General features: G+C 45.8%; 1 protein-coding gene across 2 annotated transcripts in view; it reads right to left on the bottom strand.

Moving 5' to 3' along the window:
- The window catches only part of CAMK1D (calcium/calmodulin dependent protein kinase ID), a 381,871-nt gene that overhangs the window by 192,042 nt on the left and 164,422 nt on the right, over positions 1-25,407 (bottom strand). The window lies entirely within an intron of this gene.

The raw sequence follows: 25,407 nt of genomic DNA, 5'->3' as shown, positions 1-25,407 counted from the left end.
AAAAAAAAATGCTACTGAAGATATAACCTTCAATCTTTTGACATAAACAGCAAAACACCATACACCATGAAAACAGATTATGAATTCCATTTACATTCTCTAGTGAGTCTGTTTTGTTTTTGAATCTGAGGCTACCCTCCCCACCAAAAAAAATAAGAAGTGCCCTGTGGGTATGAACCCCGTTTGACTTTAAAAGCAAAAGCATCTTTGTGTTTGGGGAGGGAAGCGCGGCGATCTACTGAGGCAATCTGCGAAGCCAGGCCTTGCCTCGGATCCTTGACTGACTCAAGGATGCCAGTCACTTGCTGGAAAGCCCGTGTTTAATGTCTGTGGCCAAGGCAGTGTGTGCTCAGGGAGGCTGAGAGATCACGAAGAGTGCAGGGAGATGTTCCTAGGAAATCAACACATCACTAAATGGCCCAGGAGGTTTTCCACAGTCCTCTCATTAAAAAGCCCACAACACCTCTCCAGAGCAATTTTCCCCTTATGTTGATGCTGTGGGATAGTTTACTAGAACACGTACCATTAGCCCTGAAGTTCCTTCACTACTGAAGGGAATGGGACAAGCAGGTGATGTGTGTGTGTGGGTGTGTGTGGGGGGGTGTGTGTGTTAGTCCCTCAGTCCTTTCCGGCTCTTTGCAACCCCGTGGACTGTAGCCCTCCAGGCTCCTCTGTCCATGGGATTTCCCAGGAAAGAATACTGAAAGGGCAGCCATTCCCTTCTCCAGGGGATGTTCCTAACTCATAGAGATTGAAACTGCACTGCAAACAGATTCTTCAGTCTGAGCCTTACTTGGCTTTAAAGACAAGAAGGAAAGATGGGGAGAGGAAGGGAAAGAAGGAAGAGAGACAAGGAAGGAAGGAAAGAAGGAAGGAAGGGAAGGAGGGAGGCAAGAAAGCCATAAGGGAGGAAAGAAGAGAGAGAAGGGAGGGAGAGAGAAAGAAAGATGAAGGAAGGAAAGGAAAGAAAAGAAAAGGAGAAAAGGGAAATGAAGAGAAAATCAAAGGAAAGAAAGTCAAATCACTGGGAACGTCCCTTTGCCCTGTCTGAACAGCCAGCCTTATTTTGGTGGCCCAGGTATGGGGTCCCTGAGATGATACCCAAAATGTAACTCACCAGGGCCCTGACTTCCATCCTTTCCTTCTTATCATTGAGCACCACTGCCCGCTCACTGCGGGTCTGGGCTTGTCTATTCCTCCATTGAATTGGGAGGACCCAGCTCACAGGGTCCTGGAATCCCTATGTCGTGCGGTAAAGCATACAGACTCACACGTCCTGTGTGTGACTCTACCACGGATGTGCCCCTACAGCTGGCAGCTCTAAGAATCAGACTCTCGACTCCACTCCTCTGGCACCATCGCCATGGGAACGACAGTCACTCTGTGCCACGTGCTCTCCAAGGACTCCGGGGTTGTAGGGAACCAACACACAACTTCCCTTCTCTCTCCTGCTGAGTTTAGAAACAACAGAAGATGAGTCACAAGAGACACACACCAAGGATGGAGATGAAACGTAAGCTCTGTTCCTGAGAAGCCAACTGGACCCCAATCTGGTGAATACTGGCCCCTGAATTCTGCAGCCCAGCCCTCCGAGCACAGGCCCAAGTCCAGTGACTGCAGGTCTCTGCTGGGACAGGATGCATGAGGCGCAGACGGGGCCAAGCCAAGGGCTCAGCCCCGCTCCCCTCCTTGGGGCTCTCCAGCATCACAACCTCAGCTCCTCCTCCCAGGGGAAGGACAGGGGAGAGGCAGGCCAGAGCCTCAGGTGAGCAAGTCTGGGGGAATCTGAGGCCCAGGAAATGCGGGTACTATTTCAAAAGCATCTTCTCACGTCATCCTCAGAGACGCTTTATACAGTAGGACTTTCAGGTCTCCATGTACTTCTGACAGCGAGGCTTAGAGAGATGGGAACAAGGGTCCACGGTCACCCAGGCAGGTAGGAAAGTGGGATCAGCAGCAACCCTGGGCTCAGCCTGCCCCAGCAGTGAAATGGAGGCCCCACTGAGCAAACAGTTTGGCCAGACACCACACATCCATGGCAGAAGGAAGAGAAAGACTGAATGCAATGCTGTTTTCTGATCGATCACAGAGATGCTTTCCATTAAACAGCTTCATTTCTCCAACTGTCTATCATCCAAAGAGAAAAATAAGCCTTGATTGATCATTAAAAATTTCATTTGCAAAATGATTCTGCTGTCAGTAGACATCATTCCGCATAGCTCTGTTTAACCTCTGTGTATCCTCTCCCACAGAAGTCAGAGGTTAGACTTGTCTGGGCCACAAAATTGTGAAAGGGCTCCCACATATCTGGCCTTACCTCAGAGCTTTCAGATTTCTTATTTTAAACTCGCCCTGGCCTCCCTAAAAGTGATCAGCTCACAAGACTACCCACTGCTGAAACCCCTGGTATAGGGTGACGCAGAAGAGCTGGTGATTTTCTACAACTACTGGAGGTGTTTGAGGGTAGAAACATGGAAGGAGAGGAAAGAAAGATGCAGAACATACAGAAAGTGTACCTAGAGATTGTCATCCTGCGTGAAGTCAGTCAGACAGAGGAAGACAAATATCACATGGTATCGCTCATATGTAAGTGCAATGTAAAAAACTGTACAAATGAACCTATTTACAAAACAGAAATAGAGTCAGATGTGGAAAGCAAACTTATGGCTACCAAATGGGGAAAAGGGGAAGGATAAATCGGGAGGTTGGGATTGACATATACAGACTAGCAAACACAAAACAGGTGACTAGTAAGGACCTGCATAGCGCAGGGCACTCTACTCAATACTCTGTAATGACCTATATGGAAAAAGAATGCAAAAAAAGTGGATATATGTAAATGTATAACTGAGTCACCGTGCCGTACAGCGGAAACTAACACAACACTATAAACCAACTGCTCCATTAAAAATTAATTTTAAAAAATGAATACATAGGAAATGGAACTAAATGAAAAAAGTAGCATTTACTGAGCGTATTCCATGGGTCACGTACTGTTCCTGGTGTCTTACGGGCATTAATTCACCCAACCTCACACTAACCTTCAAGGTGAGCACTACTACCCGCCCCTTCGCACAGATGGAGAAAGGGAGGCACTGGGACTGAAGCACTCTGATCGCTCCGTCCCTGAGCCTGAACGTGCAGCCAGGCAGGTCTCGGAGCCTTCCCTCCACCCGCCCGTCACGCCGTCCAGCCGCCAAGCACAGGCAACCACTGGCCTTCAGAGCAGAAGACAGTCTCCTCCCCTGGTCCTCCTTCCCTCCAGTCTTCCAGGAAGGGAGGGCAAGGATGGCTATTATCAAAAAGACGACAGAGGACAAGTGCTGGTGAGGATGCGGAGAAAAGGGAGCCCTCAGACACTGCTGGTAGGAATGTAAATTGGACAGCCAGAGTGAAAACCAGTGTGGAGTCCTCCTTAAAAACTGAAATTAGAACTATCCTGTGATCCAGCAATCCCACTCCTGGGTACATGCCCGAAAGAAGTGAAATCAGGGTCTCAAAGAGCTCTCCCCACCCCCACGTCCACCACAGCACTATTCACAGTGCCCAGCGCATGAAAACAGCCTAAGGGTCCGTCAACAGATGAGCGGATAAGGAAAACGGGGCATACGTGTACAGTGGAATGTTATTCAGCCACAAAAAATAAGATCTTGCCATTTGCAACAAGATGAAAGAAACTTGAGGCCATCATGCTAAGTGAAATAACTCAGAAGAGAAAGACAAATGCAGTATGATCCCACTTACATGTGCAAATCTAAGAAAATCCGAACTCATAAAAGCAAAGCCTAGAACCGTGATTGCCAGGGGCTGGGGGCAGGTGGGGAACATGTGGAGATGATGGTCAAAGGGTACACACTTGCAGTTATGAGATGATTACATCTGGGGATCCAACGTACAGCACTGGAGTAAAGGCAAAAGGCTCTATTTAGTACTAGTGCATTATATACTCAAAAGTTGCTAGAGGAAGAGATATTAAAATGTTCCCACATAACACCAATAAAAACTGGTTAACTACACGATGTGACTGAGGTGTTAACAAACTTTATCATGGTAATCATTGCACAATATACACGTGTATTGAATCATCACTCTGTACACCATCAATCCACACAATGTTGTATGTCAAGTATAATCTCAATAAAGTAAAGCTGAAAAAACAAAGAACTGGCCCATCCTAAAAGCAAACAGGCATCCGCTCCCTGGGATGGTAAGCAGGAGTCTGAGTTTGGGGGAAAGAACAGGGCTTGAATATTTGCAAAAGGAGCCTCAGGTTCCTCATCTACAAAATGAGTGAGATATAACCTAGCTCCCAGTATCCTTCCCATGATGAGAAGAGCTCATTTTTACAATGCGCTCAGTGCTCAGTACTTGACTCACTGCAGAAAATCAGTAATGGGAGCCACCATCACATAGACCATGGTGGGTGACAGAGAATGTGTGCATCCTCAGGCTGGCTCAAGTCTAGGAGTAGATCAGGGGCTTGACAGGGAGGACATTGCCCACACTCGAAAGCATCAGGAAGCCACAACCTGAAACCCGTGGAGCCCTGGGGGGACTGTGCACAATTCCCACAAGTACCTAGCAGATCTTGGAGCCGAGGCCCTTATTTAGGATGTGCTGTCTTAAGAACCTCGAGGTAAGCTCAGTAAGCAGGTTAAGGGAAATGGGCAGGTGGACAGTGTCAAGGAGAGCTGGTTCATTTGTGCATTATCCGGCATCCTGGTCTCCCTGAGACCCAAGTTTTCTGCCTCTGGATGCTGTTCTTCTATGAGGGGCCCACAGGATAGTGAAAGCAATGTGTGAGTCAGTGGCCCTGGGGGTTCAAGGTCTAGTGGTCCCTCCCCTGCGGGACCCTGGTTTAATCACCACGTCTCTGTTCAGCTATGCAATGAGGATAAAGCACCTGCTTTCACTCAAAGTAAAGAGCTATTCTGGGTACTTTCCGCTCCAAGCTGCATGGCTGAGAAACGAACAGAGAAAGCATTTCTGTTTGCCCTTTTTCCCAAGCTCCATCTGCCCCTAGCACCGAGGACTCCAGCTACGCCTGCGATGCCCACGTCTGCCCCGTGGCTCCCAGCCCTCTGCATCTGCCTCAGGCCCCGCAAGCGGCCTGAGCCAGGCTGCTGGCACCAAGCCCCTGCAGTCCTGGGCCCCAGGGAGAAGTCAGGCTGTTTACTTTTGGTTTCCCAATAACTGCTGTTTCTAAGAGCTCCCTGCCAAGGGAGAGGGAGGGAGGCAGCCACAAACAGCCACGTCCAAGGGCAGCCCAGGGCTGAGGCAGTACTGTGGAGCCACCCAGGCCACGTGCTGGGCACCTCTGCCTGAGGGCCCCCACCCTCACAGCTGCCTTCATCAGCTCACTCCTGAGAAACCCCCTTACCTGAATCGCCCTCTGAAGGCCGTGGACAGGAATTATACTTGAGAAGTTCCGCTTGGGACACAGAACAGCAGATGGAGAAGAGGCGCTGGGGCTCAGGGTGGGTCCCTGAGAGACCCAGAATCACCAGATGCCGGGAAGGGAAGGGCATCCAGGGGCAAAATGATGCTGACAGGTGAGCAGGTGAGCAGACACAGAGGCATACCTTCTGCTCAGGCACATGTGTCTGATGGCCTCTTTCTTACATTTACACACACCCACCCACACGGCTTCTTTCCCCTCTCTCACCCAGCATTAGATAGAAGCCATGTGGTTCACAGTGAGGGCCCCTGATCTAGGAGCTCAGAGACCTAAGCTCTGGCCCCAACTCCACCACGTCCTAGTCTCACAGCCTTCATTTGTCCAGGCCTTGGGGTTTTTTCCTCCATAAAATAAAAAACTGATTGCAGCGGATCAGTTTTTCTCAACATGGAGCTCTATGTGCACTAGTGTCCAGGAAAGAGGATGCTGGGATCAACTACATTTTCAAGCCCCTCGCACTCCAGTACCAGGGCACCCCCCTACCACTCCTGGAGATTCACACCCTTCACTTCCCCGTAACCCTGACACGTGATGGATGAAATACACATTTGGACAGTTAATTAGAATCTGAATCCCTAGATGCGCTCAAAGTATCATTCTCCAGTTACAGGTAGAAAATTATTACTATTCTCGGGAATGAGTTACCTGGAGATAATTAAGAAGACTGACCCTCAAATTTCTGACCCCTTCTGAAGAGCATCACACCACTGATTCCAGAAAGCTCCCCTGAGAAGCTGAGCACGTGGATGATGTCCCTGTGAGGGAGAAATTCAGTTTCCCATGTGCCAATGCTGTGAAACATTCTGCTAACTAGTCAAATATTTACTATATTTTGTATACAGACTCACAAACATAGAAAACAATCTCATGGTTATCAGAAGGGGGATGGGGGGATAAATTAGGAGTTTGGGATTAGCAGATACACACCACTATATATAAAAACAAACAACAAAGACCTACTATATAGCACGGGGAACTAGATTCAGTTATCTCGTAATAATCTATAATAGAAATGAATCTGAAATGGATATATATATATATATATACACATATATATACATATGAATATACATAGAAAACCAACACAACACTGTAAGGCAACTATACTTCAATAAAAAAAAAATTTTTTTTCACTCTGAGCACCTGCCAGGTCAGGGACATCATGAGATTTAGAGACTGTCACATGTCATTGCCCTGTGCTTTAAGATAAGGCCCAGCCAGAACAGAATGGGACAAAACTTGTCATAAAAGAAAAACTTGCTCCCACTGTTTAGAGGACACAGAATGCTTGTGGGCAGAAGTTCAGGCCACAAAAGACTGATAAAGGACTTAAAGATCTCTGAGCACACAGCCTGCTGCTCCAGTAAACGAGAGGGAAAATTCTTTCATAATCGGACATTTCAGTTGCTGAAAGGGAGAGATGACCACACTTTACCTGATCAACATATGCTAAACAAAAGAGCCTGGAAAGTAATCAAAACACATGTTCACCGAGTCCTCCATATTTTGTTTAAAAATAAAAACAAAAATGTTAGTGGACTGCAGTGTGGAGGCTCTTTCGAGACTTTACCTGGAGTTACACAAAGAATTTGAATTAAAATGCAGGGTCCACTGTCTTGGTAGGCTGTTTCTGAAGTCTCCCTTGACTGGAAGAGGTCTCAAAGGGAGCATTTAATCAGATTTGGAGACACCCATCCAGCATCCCACTTAAGCAGTGTGAAAGTGAAAGTGAAGTCTCTCAGTCATGTCTGACTCTCTGCGACCCCATGGACTGTGGCTGGCCAGGCTCCCTCTGTCCATGGGATTTTTCCAGGCAAGAGTACTGGAGTGGGTTGCCATTTCCTTCTCCAGAGGCTCTTCCCGACCCAGGGATCGAGGCCGGGTCTCCTGCATTGTAGGCAGATGCTTTACTGTATGCGCCACCAGACAAGTCTCTAGCGGTGCTCAAGTCAAGCAGCAGTGAACTGGAGTCAAATCTACTTTAGTCAAATGCTGTGTGAGCTCATATGCTCAGCCATGTCCAACTGTTAGCAACCCCATGGACTTGTAGCCTGGCAGGCTCCTCTGTCCATGGGATCTTCCAGGCAAGAATGCTGGAGTGGGTTGCCATTTCCTCCTCCAGGGGATCTTCCTGATCCTGACGGGTCTCTTGGATCTCCTGAAATTGAAAGGCAGATTCTTTACCACTAGCGCCACCTGGGAAACCCCAAAGGCTACTTTAGGGAGTAGTCCACCTCCTTTTTTTCCTTCCATATTGGATATTTTTTACAAACTTCTATCATTCTGTTTGCAAAATAAGGCCACTAGTTCAGAACAGGCTTTTGGCCTAGTGTATGCATCCAAGCATCCCCTGGTTGGTAGTAAGGGATTTACAAAATTCTGGAATTCTTCTCATCTCCAGAGGCTGACTCTGGGGAAGCCCCAAGCCTTCCCTGCAGATCCCAGCTGGAAACTGTGTTCATACCCATGGGCGGGGGCATCCTACGTCAATGACAAGAGCTCACAAGTGCTCATAAAACAACAGCATCTCTCAGTTGGAGAGACGAGGCCAAAGTGTCAGGACTGGAGCCTCAGCTTCACCGTCAGTTCTTCCAATGAATATTCAAGGTTGATCTCCTTTAGGATTTACTAGTTTCATCTCCTTGCAGTGCAAGGGACTTTCAAGAGTCTCCTCCAGCATCACAGCTTGAAAGCATCAATTCTTCGGCATTCAGTCTTCTTTACAGTTCAACTCTCACAACCGAACACGACTACTAGAAAAACCACAGCTTTGACTATACAGGCAAAGTAATATCTCTGCTTTTTAATATGTTGTCTAGATTTGTCATAGATTTCATTCCAAGGAGCAAGCATCTTTCAATTTCATGGCTGCAGTTACTGTCCACAGTGATTTTGGAGCCTAAGAAAATAAAATCTGTCATTGCTTCCATGTTTTCTCCTTCTTAAGACTATGGCCAATTCAAAAAAAAAGAGCATGCAGGGGTTTAACTTCTCAGTGGGTTGTTCTAAAATTTGCAGAAGCAGACTATCCCCAAACATGTTCCATTTTCTTCTGAAAAGGAGTTTGCTTCCTGAGACATGAAGAGAGTGATGGGCACTGAGTAGGTACCCGATAAACCTCAGTTCAAACCACTCCAGATCTCACTATGCTTCTGTTTCCTCTAGTCCCCTCTTGGGATAAAATACGCATTGATGCATCTTGGGAGCTCTTTATGGGCAAAATATCTGCATCGTTCAAATGCAATCCTGCTAGAGAGCAGCTGTCGGAAATGAAACAAACCGGCTGGAGTGGGAGCCACACAGAATCACATGATCCAAGCAGGTGTGCGGCCACGACAGTCAACCACGGTGCACATGAATAATGGAAAAGCCATCGAATATCCTTCAGTAAGTTTTCATTTTCACAGCAGGAACCCAGGTTCAGCTATTGCTTTCATGTGGCGACACTGAGAATCAAAGCATAAATGAGGTCTTACTGAAGCTAATAAGCGACTCTTCTTCACCAGAGAAATGTGATGAGAGTGTCTACACGTGCATTTGTTTTATAGCATTGTCTTTTTTTTTCGGCTGTTCCACATGGCACATGGAACCTTAGTTCCCTGACCAGGGATCAAACCCACATCCTTTGCATAGGATGTGTGGGGTCTTAACCACTGGACTGCCAGGGAAGTCCCAGAATCGTGAATTCTTCAGCTCCTGGACTGCCTGGTGTTTCTCCTCCACAGCATCTAGTACAGTAGTAACAGACCCATGGTACTGGCAAATACTAGTTGCTGTTGTTTGATAATGATGCCAACACTGGCATGACATCCAGGTAACTGCCCCAGGTGTGACGATCACAGAACACATCTCCCAGAGATCTGGTTAGAGCACAAATAAAGCCACCCAGCTCACACTCACCAAGGTCAAGCTTAATCTTTTCAGAGAGAAGAACAGCTGAAGGCGGATGGTGAATACAGTCCTCTGGGCAGCCCAGGAAAACAGGCAAGCTAGTACCAAAGAACTGGCCAAGGATGTGAATGAAGTGATCATATAAAGCTGGAATGGCTCAATTTACAGGAAGGATCTGACTCTCTCCACACACCTGGGCCATACAAGTACTTCCCTGTGAGAAGAAAGGTACCGTCTCCCCTCACGGTTTAGGCCTGCTTACTTCCAGGGCAGTAACTTCACAGTCACCCCCTCACTTACTGAGGTGCCTCTCAGAAAGGGAAACCCTGTGCCCTCCAGAGCTAAATGCCTCTGTGGAAGGAGACTTGCAACCCCGGAAGGCCAACGACCTTGAGAGAGCAGAGCTGTGAACTCCAGGACACCCTGGCCTCCATTCCTGAGACCAGGGTGAAGTTCAACGTGAAGTTTCCACAGCTGGGACATCACAGCGGGGACTCCATTCTCAAGGGGGAGCCACAGATGTTCCCCCGACCACGAGGTCATCACAGAGTCAGACTGATGCCTCGTGTTCAGGAAACGACCACAGAACCCAAGTGTGATCTGCAAAAGTGGTTGTTTTGTTGTTTCTTTTTCCAAACAGACTCTGTTCCCCCAACTGCTTGAACCCTAGTGAGAAGTATTAGGCTTCCCCACAAAGCTGTAAACTCCCACGGGGCAGGGGCTGTGTATTTACAGTTCACACGGCAGGGGCTCAAGACCTATTGAACGAATTTGACCCCAAACCCCACAGATAATTCAACAGCCTCATCTCAATTTAGCACTTATGTTATTATTATTAACATTCATCTTTAACATCTTCAGTCCCTTTGGGACTTCCCAGGTGGCTCTATAGTAAAAGAATCCACCTGCCAATGCAGGAGACTCAAGAGATGTGGGCTCGACCCCTGGGTCAGGAAGTTACCCTGGAGAAGAAAATGGCAACCCACTCCAGTTTTATTGCCTGGAGAATCCCATGAACAGAGGGGCCTGGAGGGCTACAGACCATGGGGTCACAGAGTCGGACACACCTGAATATGCACGCACTCCACTTCAGTCCCTTTATCAAAGAGAGAGTTAATAAAGACAGATAAAACAGCCACTCCCCCCCCCAAAAAAAAATTGCAGAAAAGGAAAACAAAAATGCCAGATCTGAAAAAAATGTGGGAGGGACTGGTGGTCTGACAGGCACAAAGGTTGGGACACTAACGATACATCTGAAATACATCTTAATCAGGGTCTTCAGAGAACCCACCCGACTCTATTTAAATTCTGTATCTCATAGGATCCTGGCATCAGAATCCAGGAGGGTAAGGCTCCACACCCATACACTCTCATCTTTAAACACGCTCACCTATTTCCTTCTAAGTTTGAACAACACTGATCTACAGACTACAGCAGGAAGCTATATCTAGGAACAGGTAGGTTACCTAGGAGAATCAAATCAGGAGCTTTGGGAATAAATTCAATTTCTCCCCCACATCTCCTTATATTCACCTCACTCCCTGTCCCCCTTTTCGGGGGTCTTACTAGGTCATCTCCCTTATTATGACGGCTGGATCTGTCCTCTCCCCCCATTCACAAGGTGTCTGATTCCCACCCAAGCGGGGAGCCCTCCAGACTATATTTCCCAAACTCCTTCATGGCTGGTTCTCCTCCAACAGGTGCAGGGGAGATGGATGTGAGGCAGAAGCTGCTTGCTACCCACAGTCCTGGAGGAGTCTGATTTATCCAGGGCTGGTTACCTGATTTGCAGAGTCTAGTGCAAAATAAAAACACAGGGTCCTTAGTTCAAAAAGCAGGGGTGAAGACTTTCCGCTTGATTCCATGGTCTCTTTCCTCAACCTCTGCCTAGAATTTTTTATTTGCCATTTAATGTTGGGCTTCCTTGGACACAAAGATGGAAGGCCGGCACCCTGCTCTACCTCCTCCACAGTCCCGACCCTCCGCACACTCATGCTGGGCCAGCACCAGGGCGGGTGTGGCAGGGGTCACTGGAAGAGGGCAGGGGAGAGATGGCTGAGAACCCGCCCTGGAGAGGCGGTCAGGTGTGGGAGCAGAAACCCATGAGCCAAGGTGGGTAGAACATGTTCACTGCACTTAACCTGCAAAACACAAATGCAAAGATAAAACAGATAGCCAATGGGAATTTGCTGCATGACTCAGGGACCTCAAACAGGGGCTCTGTGACAATCTAGAAGGGTGGGATGGGAAGGGAGATGGGAGGGAGGCTCAGGAGGGAGGTGATATGGGTCTACCTATGGCTGATTCTTGTTGATGTATGACAGGAAACCAAAAAATTCTGTAAAGCAATTATCCTTTAATTAAAAAAAAGAAAAAAGAATGAGAAGGTGACCCAGATTTTTCATCCACCGAGGTGGCAGAGGTCCCAGGGAGCAGGTCCTGGGTTAAGAGTTTAGAGTCAGGGGGAAGTGTTGATTCCACAGCCTGCTGCATCTCAGTGGTCCCCCAGGTTCTGACCATTCTTCATGTTCTGATCCTCCTCTGCCTCCTGACTGCGGCAAAAGGGGAGTCTCCTGGATTCATTCTGAGGATCATTCCTGGCAGCCCTTCTAATTACCACGTCAGCACCCAAATCCCCCTGTTCTGGGCTGTTGTCTCTCTCCAAATTCGTCTGTTGAAGCCTTAACTCCCAGTGTGCTGGTATCTAGAGGCGGAGCCCTTGGGGGTGATGAGGATATGAGACTGGGGCCATCATGATGGGATTGCTGCCGTTAGAGTAAGAGGAAGACAGTCAAGAGCGCTCTCTCCACCTCGTGAGGACAGTGAGACACCAGTGAGAAGACAGGAAGAAGAGTCCACGCCAGACCCCGGAATCTGCTGCCTCCTTGATCTCAGACTTTCAGCCTCCAAAACCACAAGAAATAAATATCTGTGTTGAAGCCACAAAGTCTATAGTATTTGTTACCACAGCCCCAGCTGACAAAGACACCCTGGACACCGACTTTGTGCTTAAACAGGAACTTCTGCTTTCTGCAACTGAACCTTGCTAGTAAACTCCGTTCCCCTCAGTCCTAGTTCCAGGCCCCTGGGCAAGGCTACACCATCGCTTCCCTGCCTCAGTGAACCACGTCCTGGGACCTTTGAACACTGGCAGGTTAGACAGGCGAAAACCACAGGTTCAATCTTCTGGAAATAGGTTTGTACCAGGAAAGCAAATGTCTAAAACAAAACAAAACAAGCAAACAAAAAAAACCCCTCATTTCCCCCCCCACACACTGCTAGTAACCTAAACTAGCCTTGAACTTCCCGATCATGAGAAACATTTCTACATCTGAGACACTGAGAAAGGCCTGGGTTCACTGACTCCCTGAAAAATCCACCGCAGGAAATGAGGGCAGAAAATGCAGAGTCCACTAGCATCGGCTCTGCTGGTGGGCGTTTCCACGTTCCCCCTGATTCCTGGCTCCATAGACTCTGAGGAATGGTGAAGCCCCAACTACAAGGCATTTACAAGATAAGAAAAACACAACTAGGATCAGCATGTCCCAAATGGCACTTCAAAAGGAGATGCCTATAGAAACAAGGCTCACACCTATAGAACTTAACTGTGGTTGAGCAAAACAAACCTGTTTGGTTGGTATAAAAGAAATTATTACATCTTGAAATGCTTGGGGAAGGGTTGCTAGGTGGCAGCTGGCTGGTGGTGGTTGTTTTTTTTTTTCCTTTCCCTAAATCACATTAATAACAATTTGACACAGTATTCCTTCCTATAATATGAATGCCACCAGGCTCTAAAGATGAGCTCATTATTTCTAATGACACACACATAACTTCACTCCCATGTTTTAATGAGAGAAGGATTGCAAATTCCCATCTGGCACAACTGCCCAGCCAAAGATAATTACCAACTGAGTGGCCCAAGCTTGGGAAGACCGGTAAGCCCAGCAGAATATAGTTTGGAGGGAGAGGAGAAAAAAAGGCCAAAGACCACCTAGGATTTTACTTTAAAGAAATACTCACAGCTGAAAGATAAAGAAAAAACTTGACAGACAAGACTGAAGACAGTGGGAAAAGGCAGACTTCAATGCCTGTTGCATTTCCACCTTATTCATTCATTCAGTAAACATTTACTAAGTAGCTGCTATATGCCAAGCCCTATGCTTGTCTGATAGATACAGAAATAGACATCAATTAAGCCCTGTATAAAATTTAACAAGCTTCAGTTCAGAGGAAGAAAGATAACAGACAATCACATGATAACACTGTGCAGAAAAACTTCAGGGTAATCTAGAACAGGGGCTGGTAAACTACAGCCAGAGGCCCACACTTGTTTTTGTAAATAAAATTTTATTGGAATTCAGCCCATCCACTCATTTACATAATGCATTTGGCTGCCTCGGCATGACAACAGCAGACTTAAGAAGTCACCAGCACGGCTGCAAAGTCTAAAACATCTACTACTGGATTCTTTTAAAAAATATTTCTTGAACCCTGGTTTAGAGAATAAATGGGAACCTTAATTCAGACTGAAGTTTAGGACGACTTCCTGGAGGAAGCGACATCTTAGAGGCATAAGAAAGAAGAGGAGGAAAGAGGCAGACAGAAAGAAGAGAGAAGGGTTTTAAGCAGAGAGGGCCGTGTGGGTGAAGGCAGAGGTGGAAGACAGCTTGGCAAGTTCAAGGACTGTAAGGGGTGACGCACACAGGAGGGAGAGAAAGCAGCAACTCCACGTGTTCTATTTGATGGAGGCAGGAGTGAGAGCAGCATCTGGCAGACCCAGAGTGAGAACTACAGGCCAGGCTGTACTGAAGCATTTCACACACAGTAACTCTTCAGTCCCTAAAGGGGCTTATGGATCCAACAGAATCAGAAATGAGGGACTTGCAACTATAATTGCATAACAATTCCCCTAATGTTGAGAAACTGGGGTAAGGAGGCCAAGAAGGAGGGAATATGTATCTATATAATGGATGTGTGTGTGTGTGTGTGTATATGTATATACACGTATACTTATGGCTGATTCACACTATTGTACTGCAGAAACCAGCATGACATTATAAAGCACTTATCCTCCAATTTTATGAAGTAATTATCCTCCAATTAAAATAAATAAATTTTAAAAAATAAAAATAGAAAAGACAAACATACTGGGAATAGAACAAATGTTGAGACACTGTCAGTTGCTCACATCAGAGAATTGGGAGGTAGGTGTGGGCCAGTATATACTAAATCCACCCCCCCCCCAACTTTCAAGTGCCCCCTGGGTATATTGTCACATGCAGGGGGAAGTGACATGCAAGTTGGTCTCTAAAACAAGATAATATTATCCCTTGAATTAAAGTGAATTATTGGCATTCTATAGAGGAATATCAACCTCACTGGTGATTTCAGACCTTTACATCTTTACTGAGAAATCCTGGAGAATAAGAAAAATCCTGATTTTCAAAATGAAAGAAAAGGGTAGATTCCAGAAAAAGGACAGACGATGCCTGAATCCTCCTCTTAGCAATATTCTAGGAAGATTATGAAATGGAAATTTTATAAACATTCAGAAAACACTGCGAGGTCACTGAGCCACCCCAACTTCCTGGCCTGTCTGGGTAGAGTGATGAGGTTGACAGATCAGAAAAATGCCACAGACAGACTGTATTTTCATTAGAGCCCAGCAATCAACCAAGACTTTCCTGTATATTCTTTTGATAACGGACAGACAAATAGGCTTTTTAAAAAGCCTATGATGCAGATGTATAGCTGGCAGCACATTCAGAACCAGAGAGAACACCCAAGTAGGCAGGACTGGTCTTCTTTGTGGCTCTTCCTCCACAAGGGTGGTATTGTCATTCAGGCACTCAGTTGGGTCCGACTCTTTGTGACCCCATGGACTGTAGCATGCGAGGCTCCTCTGTCCTCCACTATCTCCTAGAGTTTGCTCAGATTCATGTCCATTGAGTCGGTGATGCCATCTAACCACTGTATCCTCTGCTGCCCCCTTCTCCTTTTGCCTTCAATCTTTCCCAGCATCAGTCTTTTCCAAATGAGTCAGCTCTTCACATGAGGCGGCCAAAGTATTGGAGCTTCAGCTTCTGCATCAGTCCTTCCAATGAATATTTGGGGTTGATTTCCTTTAGCATTGACTGGTTTGATATCCTTGCAGTCTCAGAGACTCTTAAGAGTCTTCTCTAGCATCATGGTTTAAAAGCATCAATTCTTCAGCACTCAGCCTTCTTTATGGTCCAACTCTCACATCCATACATCACTACTGGAAAATCTATAGCTTTGACTACATGGAACTTTGTCAGCAAAGTGATGTCTCTGCTTTTTAATACACTGTCTAGGTTCCATGAGGATTTCTAGGTTCACCATAAGGGAATGCAAATGATAACAGGTAAACGCTAATTATTCAGTGCCTACTTTAGCAAGGGAGTCACCCACCACCACTGGCATTTGGCAGAGACTCAAAACAGGCAGAGAGGTGGGAAAGTCTGTGGTGGAAAAAGGGAAAGTTTCAGGAATGCCCTGACTGGGGGCTGTCAGCATGGAGAAGCTACAGACAAACAAACTGAAGTGGGGCACCCTCTGGTTGGTTTGGGAAACATCTTGGGTTTCCTCAGGCTGCTCCTAAGACGAATACTAGGGAAGCATCAGTGATTGGTTAAGTCCTGCCTGGTCATTTAGGACAAACTGCCACAGAGGTTATTGTGTGGTTCCCTGGACTGGTTACTTCAGAGGTCAAAATTCTCATGTTTTACATGGTCTGGCCACTTTCTGCTTCCTTCCCACATCCTCTCTGTGACCAAAGTGGGAAGAACAGATAAACCGTTCAGGTAAGTTTACTTCAAAGTGGCTTGAAGAAATTTCAGAAAGTAGAGAAAACAAACCTGGAGAAGGGCATGGCAACCCACTCCACTATTCTTGCCTGGAGAATCCCCAAGGACAGAGGAGCCTGGTGGGCTATCGTCCACGAGGTCGCAAAAAGTTGGACATGACTGAATGACTAAGCACAGCACAGAGAAAACAAAAGCAACTGATTAGCCCCAAATTCAGAGGCAATCAAATTAAAAAATCAACTAAATATCTTCTGCAAGGAAAATCAAGAGCATGCAGAATGATGAAATTTACATGTACTATAACAGGTAGCTAAAATAATCGTCGGCGAACTCGGTTTATATGCAGTTTATCAATGCATGAGTTAGAATGAATGGCTGATTCATCCACGGTTAGTTCTGCAACCTTGAACAAGTCACTTGATCTCTATCAGCCATAATTGCTTATCATCTGTAAAACAAACAGGCTGAATTAAAATCTCTCAAGTCCTTTATGGCTATAAAATTTTATGGTTCTATGATTCTGGTCACTTAGAGAGTTCTTTTATTCTACATGCAGCAACTTTATGTCTGCCCAGTTAGATATATTAATTCATTAGGAGCTGAATTGGATAAACAAAACAAATTACACCCATGTTTTGTAAAAGTGCATTCATTCCACAATAATTACAGAATAGTAACTATGGATAAAGGGATAAAGCACTCTCCTAGGAGCCATGGGAGAAACAAAGAGACCAGACAGAGACCCAGCACGAAGGGACTACAGTTGAGAAGTGAAAATATGCTCAGAATTAACTCTAAATAAACAAAGTATTCAGTGCCCTAAAATGATACAGAAAGTGCTCCAGAAAAATGACCAATACTCTGGACACTCTGGACCCTTGAAGGCTGCAAAAGGAATGATTAGCTAGTGACTTATTTTTTCGTACATATTGTCATTTGCATATCGTGACTGGCAAACAATTTTTGTTTGCTTTAAGTTTCATTTGCTCTCACTTCTTTCCCCCTCAACTCTGGGGTTTGGCACATCAGAACTATACTAGCTGGTCCCTTCTGCAAAGGGCATTTAAAAGGAGGGTTTGGGACTTCCTTGGTGGCACACACTGGGTAAGAATCCATCTGCCAACTCAGGGGATACAGGTTCGATCCCTGGTCCAGGAGGAGTCCACATGCCACGGAGCAACTAAGCTTGTGTGGCACAACTATTGAGCCTGCATGCTGCAAATACTGAAGTCCATGTGCCTAGAGCCTGTGATCTGCAATAAAAGACGCCACCGCAGTGAGAAGCCCATGCACTGCAATCAAAAGTATTCCCCACTCTCAGCAACTAGAGAAAGTCTGCACAAACCAATGAATACTCAGCACAGTCAACAATAATTTTTTTTTTAATTTTTAAATAAATAAAGGAGGGTTTATGCCAGAATGTTGGCAACTCTACATGTGACAAGATGTCCTGGCCAGAGAAAGCCCAGTCTTAGAAAATACTAAATAACTTCATTAAAGGGGCAATGAAATGTTCCCATGAAGCTGATTTTCTTCAAAGTCCGGTTCCTAGGAAGTGGTAAATACTGAAAATTACCATTTCCTGCTCCCCTCCACACCTGTCTAAAGCTACTGAAGTGTGGCATGGGGGTGGGGTGGATTTTTTAAAGATACAGTTTCATAACGTTAGAACACCTTATGTCTTCACTGGCAGGAGAGGGGTTCGGGAAGATTTTCACTTGCCCCTTCCTGGCTAGGAAGCCTGCTCCTTAATGTTTGCAGCTCTGTGGCAGCCATACAAAGATGCTCTGATTTTCCATAATTTAAGAGAAACAGGCAAATCACAAAATAAAAGGTGCTCTCTGCCCAGGAAGTACAGCCTCCGCCTGCAGGCACGCCTGTCAAACTGCCTTTGGCCACAGTAAACAAGTCAGTCTCTCCAACACACCAAACAATTCTTGGTTATATTTTATAGTCTGTTACCAATGAAAAAATAAACTGATACAAAAAAAAGGCACTTTAAATTGACACAACTCTCTCAAGTCCAATGCAGAGCATATATTACTTTCTTGAAGAGCAGTTGAGAACTGCACAAAAGCTGTCTGGGTTTTTGTTTTTTTTTTTTTTTTGGTGGGGGGGAAGTCGGGGGCGGGAATGTCCAGTTCAATGGAAGGGTTTTCTTTCGCTAGCTGTTATCTTCCTCTCCAGGGTGGCAGGCAGCCCTGAGCAGGTGCACTTCAGCGGGAAGAGACAGATGAGAGAAGGAAACAGGAAGTTCTTAGAGACCAGTGGCTCCTGGCTTGTCAATTACTAAAAAACAGGCACCCAAACACTGACTTGATATTTACTAAACCTGATAAGGGGTCTGGAGGTCCCATCTGATGCTGACTCTATTATAGACTACAAATCCCCAGACAATTAGGCACTTTTGGAGAGCAGAGCTTCTCTCGGCTTTCCTGCAAACTCCCCTGGGTGTGCCTCCTTCCTTAGGTTCTGTGACTAAAAGCCCTCGAGGATGCTGCTAAGTCTGCAGTCAGTGGCTAATCTTCACAAGTTCACCCTCTTCATGTGGCCAGACCAGCTACGGGAGGCTCCCCACCCAGTCACAATGGCACACATTTGGCAAGGTATCACCCACAAACAAGACACAAAGGGACAAAGAGCAGCTGCGGTCCCCAGAGGCCCTGACAACTGCAACAGGTACTGAACCACCCATGTTTTTCCCCATCCCTCCCTGGGAATATTCACTTCAGAATTGCTATTCTAAACTAACTCATTTCCACAAGACATAGATGTGGACTCCTCTACTTAATATTCATGTTCTCCCACTAAGTTTGTATGTAAACATATCCTTTAGAAACAACAACAAAGTCAGTGTTTAAAAGAGTTTGAAAAGGCAAAAATCTTAACTCATCCCTTCTACAGCACAGACATTCCTTCATCTAGAGGAAAAAAAAAAAATCTGCCGAGATGCTAATGTAAACCCAAATATTCATTCTTGAGCATCGAAAAAGAAAAGGAGGGTGAACATATTTTTCTAAAACGATATGCAAAGAGGAGCCATTTTTTACAGAAGCCATTTCACCTGCACATTCCTGTGGAGCCCTGCCTGCTCTGTCTTTCCTGCTGTGTTTGTTATTCTGGTCCAAGGATTCTCAATCCTGGCCCCACATTAAAGGAGATCTGGATTTTTGTTTGACCATTTTTTTAAAAAAATGAAGTATAGTTCATTTACAAGGTTGTGTTTGTTTCAGGTATATAGCAAAGTGATTCAGTTACATATATATACATATACATATATAGATCTATTCTTTTTCAGATGGTAGATTCATTTTTTTAAATTTATTTTTAATCGAAGGATAATTGCTTTACAATGCTGTGTTGGTTTCTGCCATACATCAACACGAATCTGCCGCAGGTATACATGTGTCCCCTCCGTCCTGAACCCCTCTCCAGCCCCCTCCTCACCCCACCCCTCTAGGTTGTTACAGAGCCGCGGTGTGAGTTCCCTGAGTTATGCAACACATTCTTGCTGGCTATCTATTTTATGTATGCTAATGCATGTTTCCATGTTACTCTCTATACACAGCCCACCCTCTCCTTCCTCCTCCCTCACCATGTCCATAAGTCTGTTCTCAACGTCTGTGTCTCCTTTGTTGCCCTGCAATAATTTCATCAGTATCACCTTTCGAGATTCCATATATGTGCATGAATATACAATATTTGCTTTTCTCTTCCTGACTTACTTCATTCTGTATAATAGGCTCTAGATTTTTAAACATTCATGTCCAGACCCCAGTCTAGACCCCAAAGATTCTGATTTAATTGATCTGGAATAGGCCCCAGTGGTTTTAAAACACAGTCAGAATCCAGGACCACAGGCTAAAATCAAAGGTGGTGTCACCGCGATCCATCACCTAAACCCTAAATAAACGTGGACAATGAGAAAGTGAGTACATTGCTAGCTCCGAATCTCCTGGAATTTTATATATGGGATATTATTAGAGGGACTCCAAACTGTTGTTTGTGCTGGCTTATTTTGGAAATCCGCCTATTTTAGGAAAGTGACTGTGGGCTGGCTAGTCCCCAGTTGTTGCTTATTAGTTTTAGGCTGTGTACCATCAAACCTTTCCCCACACTGCAAAGAAGTCTGTTTCCCTTTGAAAGGAAAGGAAACCATGAAATCAGAGCCTGCTACTCAGAAATCATTTTCAACTAGACAATTAACAGAGGAGAACAGTGAAGCCAAGAGTGACTACAATGAAAATCACTAACAGAAAGATGCCCCAAGCGACAGGGAACCAAGGAAACAAGACTACACAGTCCAATTTTCTGGTAGAAAACAGGGTGAAGGCCAGCCTCTGTGCTTCTGAGACTCCTGTTTCTTTTCAGTAAGAGAACCCCCTGAGAACAGCTCTGCTCAAAAGTTGCTCTCAGTCAGAGTCAGGCAAATTCTCACCTGTCAGCAACAGAAGCAGAAAAATAAGTAGGAAAGGGAGCTCTTCAGAAGTCTTGCTTTTATTTTTTACTTAAAAGGCTGGTATTTCTGAAATACACATTTCCTGTGTGTTTTATAATGTTCCCTTCATTTCTTTTGTGTAATGATTTTCCCAATAGATTTAGTTGGTTCTGATGCATGTATACAGAGTAGCCACTCAGTTAATGTTTCAGGAACAACTGAATTGAAAGCTCACGTTTGTTGCTGTTGTTCAGTCGGGAAGTCATGTCCAACTCATGTACACATAAGGAACTGCCTACTGTGTGAGGCTCAGAGTACATTTTTTAACCAGTAAGAGAGTTGATAAGGCCCTTTGGTGGTCAGCAATGGATTAATACTTCAAAGAACAGAGATACCTTTGCTTGATCCACAGTAGATTTCAATGGTCATAGGATCAGTGACTCAACGTTAGGGAATCGTGAAGGCGAAGGAGGGAACAAAACACCTTTCCCACCAGATGTGCACATCTCTCTCGAATCAACACTGTTCCTCCCTTTCATGTTCTGGTACAGACACATCTGGGGCTTTCCAGGTGGCGCTAGTGGTAAAGAACCCACCTGCCAAGACATTAGACACGGGTTCGATGCCTGGGTCAGGAAGATCCCCTGGAGAAGGAAATGGTAACCCATTCCCGTATACTTGCCTGGAAAATCCCATGGACAGAGGAGCTTGGAGGGCTACAGTCCATGGGGTCACAGAGACAGACACGATGGAGCCCGCGCATGCGCGTGCACACACGTCTTTGGAAAACCAGGAAGAAATTGGTGGAGATAAAAGCCAAATCTTGCCTGAAAAGTGTGGTTGTGCTTTGCTGCCCACCCCCTGGAGCATGCATGGTGCCCTCCAGAGACAGGAAGTGGGGTCACAGGAGGGGTCAAAGGAAGACAGAAGGGGAACTGAATCTTTCTTTCTTGGCCTGGGTGCTAACGCCCAGCATTTTCCTTCCACCTGTCGAGTGAGATATGATGGAAGCAACCTGAGAACAAGGAAGGCAGATCCCCAGACAGACCCACATGGATGAGACAGAACCCCTGGGCCCTGGAGAGGAAACTGCTGTGCATCCCTTGGAGGACACAGCATCTTGACTGATGGAAGTCTCCCTGTTGAACTGTTCCTTTGTAATACCCTCGCACTGGGTAGTCTCAGAAGTGCCACGGGGAACCAAAGGAAGAGACACCAGGGGAAGCTGTTTGCCTTTGTCTCAGCCTGGGTTTAAAGGGACAGAAACAGGTGGTCACACTCCTCAGAATGAGCAGAGAAGGTGACTCCTGCGGCTGCAGGGGAGGCTGGGAGTCAGCTCCCTCTCTTTACAGGGTCTTCTCTTGGGACCAGCTTTGGGAGCAGGGACCCCGGCAAAACCCCTCTTTGTTTTAAGAAGCTGAAAGAAGCTGGTGGTGGTTTACCTGCAGCCGCTGAAGACCAGTGAAAACGCACTTTTGGCATGCTTTAGAGCAGTGCTCCCTAACCTTTTCGGCACCTGGGACTGGTTTCATGGAAGACAAATTTTCTACAGACCGGGGGTGGGAGGTCGTTTTGGGAGGATTCAAGCACATTACATTTATCGTGCACGTTATAATAATAAAAGTATTTGTACAGGAGGCAATATGATACCAAAAAAGGCTTAGATTCTAAAGAGATCTAGGTTTTAATCTCAGTTTTAGGCAGCTACTGAAACTTTCTGAGCCTCAGTTTCTGCATCAGTCGAATGGAGATTCAATACCTGCCCGATGGTACTGTTATTAAGTCTGGAGACAAACATGCAAGGGAACAGGTATATGAGTGCTGAGTAGTGGGCCTGCTGCCACCATCATCATTATCGCCACCTCCATCCTCCTCCATCACCACCATCCTCCTCACCATTACCATCATCTTCATCCCCATCCTCCTCCTCACCTTCATCATCACCATCCTTCTGGTCATAACCATTATCCTCATCACCATCCTCATCCTCAACAACCTCCTCCTGTTCTTCCTCCTCCACCTCCTACCACCACCACCATCATTATCATTTCCAAGTCCTTTCACATGCATGGCTTACTTCTTGAACAACAGCCTCTAGGCTTTTGGTGAAGGAAATTCAATTTCTTCTTCCTGACATGTTACTCATTCTTAATATTCACTTAAAATTTATTGCCACTTTTCCAAATAAGAGCAATATACCTAGTAGAAGCCTCTTCCTTCTGATAGCTTTTTATTTACTGACATAAATCTTACAGTTCAGCATCATTTTAAGAATCTACACTCACAAGGTATCAACTGGAATTGGAGCTAAGTCGAGCTCAGCTTTCTGCTCTCCAAAAACAGAGAGACAAAAAGGAAAACAGGTGCTCCCAGGAAGGCAGACAAACATTGTTTCCACGGAAATCACATGGCCACCATGCCCGAGTGCTGACAGCTACTTTGCCATCATAACGTTCTGATTATTCTAAATCTAGTTAGTACAATCACACTCATGCAGTCCTTGAAAAAATAAAAACAAATAGGAAATGCTACCTGAATGAGAAAGCACAAAGGATGGAGTGTATCAGGAACATGGAGATATTCAGAATGACTCACAACTATTGACAATATCAGATAAAAATCTAAGAGTCCTACTGGGAAACAGCATCATCTTTGAACTTAACAAAAAGCACAATGCCCTCACAGAATGCTAGCCACTCAAATACAATAATAAATATATGTAAATGGATGCCAGCTGTCGAACTTCTACAGGTAAAATAACATCCATTGCTTCTGGTTCTCCTCCCAAAACCTAATTTCCATCCTCTGACCATTCCTGTGGCTACTGGTGGAACCTTCCCAAACACTCTTGCATCCTCCCTAGGCTGGTTCCCAGATAAGCGGGCACGGTAGCCCATGGCTCTTGTTCTCCTCCCCAGTGGGGCCTAAATGATACAGTCATTTCATTATGATTTACATTCTATTTTTCAAATACAAAGTGAAATTTGAGCTGGCTAACAAGCCGTGTTTGAACAGTAAGGCTTCTGCATACAAAGTACATTTTCCACCGTCATCTGAACCAGGGTTCTCAGAGGGCTTAATCTGCAGCTAATTCAACACCTGTGGAGTCACTAGCTTTGCAAACTGAACACTGTGACCTGGGAGGCAAGTGGCTGGTCCCAGAAGGCTCCAGTCTCTCGCTGACACTATATATAGAGAACTAAACCTTCAGGATCCCCTCCCTGAGGAGTTCCAGCTCAGCCCTCTGTGGCTTCACAGGACAATCTTTGCCTCCATAAAAAAGGTGGGATCGATTCTCTGCTCAAGGAAAAAAGTGCCCAAGGGAGACACAGGAGAAAAAGCTTAGAGTGGACACCTTTCTAAATGACCCCACCATCTGAGCAAAAAGATGCCATCTATAAACCAGGAAAACAAGGCTGGTTTTTTTCCTGAGTGTCAAAGAATTGATGCTTTCGAACTGTGGTGCTGGAGAAGACTCTTGAGAGTCCCTTGAACAGCAAAGAGATCAAATCAGTCAATCCTGAAGGAAATAAACCCTGAATATGTTTTGGAAGGACTGATGCTGAAGCTGAAGCTCCAATACTTTGGCCACCTGATGTGAAGAGCTGACTCATTAGAAAAGACCCTGATGCTGGGAAAGCTTGAGGGAAAGAGGAGAAGTGAGTGACAAAGGATGAGACAGTTGGATGGCATCAGCGACTCAATGGACGTGAGTTTGAGCAAGCTCCGGGAGATAGTGAAGGACAGGGAAGCCTGGCGTGCTGCAGTCCATGGGGTCACAAAGAGTTGGACACGACTGAGCAAACTGAACTGAACTGATGAACCAGTAAGCAGTTCCCAGCCTTCAGAACTCTTGAGAAAAAAAATTCTGTCGTTTATAAGCCACCCACCTCTGGTATTTTGTTACAACAGCTGAACGGACTAAGCTAGGAGGCACAGGTACTTAAACTATGTCATAGTTGAGCCATCTGAGAGTTTTAACAAGGTAGCATTGGTCAACAGGATCTAGGGTTTCAGAAAAATTAAAGTGACTCTGCACTTTGAAAAGCCTCTGGTGTTTGGCAACTCAAATTAATTGGAGCTCTTTGGGCAAAGAGCATCAGTAGCATCGTTGGGCAGAAGCTGTGCTGTAAAGAGTTGCTAAGTGAGTTGAGCGAGGAAGTACAGCAGCTGAACGAGGTAGAAACATGATTTAAAGTCTCGTAGGGAAAGAGGGCAAGAAGATGGAGAGAAAAGAAAAAAGAATGAGAAAAAAGGGGGGCATTCTGAAACCACTGGGAGCCACCAGGTGAACTCACTGTTCCAGAAGTCAGAACTTCAGAGGAGAAATGCTCCCACTGTGTGTTGACAATAATACTACGTGTTGGCTTCCTTTGTCTTGTTTAGTTGTTACTTCGTGTTGGACTCTCTGCGACCCCAGGGACTGCACCATTAGCAGTTAAACAGAAAGATGAGCTCACAGAGGGATTTGCCTCCCAAGTATGAATGTTCTAACGTGCGTGTGCTCAGTCGTGTCCGACTCTTTGCGACCCCGTGGACTGTAGCCCACCAGGCTCCTCTGTCCATGGAATTCTCCAGGCAAGAACACTGGAGTGGCTAGCCATTTCTTCACAGTCTTCCTGACTCAGGGACTGAACCCTCGTCTCTGTGTCCCCTACACTGGCAGGCAGATTCTTTACTGCTGCGCCACTAGGGAAGCCTGACGTTCTAGACGATGCCACTAATATTCAACCCAAGACAGGGGTGCTGCCTATATTGCTACTCTGCCATCTTTTCAGGCCACCTCCCAGGGG

This window comes from Muntiacus reevesi, chromosome 2 (genome assembly GCF_963930625.1).
Source record: "Muntiacus reevesi chromosome 2, mMunRee1.1, whole genome shotgun sequence".
NCBI lineage: Eukaryota > Metazoa > Chordata > Mammalia > Artiodactyla > Cervidae > Muntiacus > Muntiacus reevesi.
The sequence above is the reverse complement of the archived record's forward strand: the minus strand, read 5'-3'. Positions and strand labels throughout refer to the sequence as shown.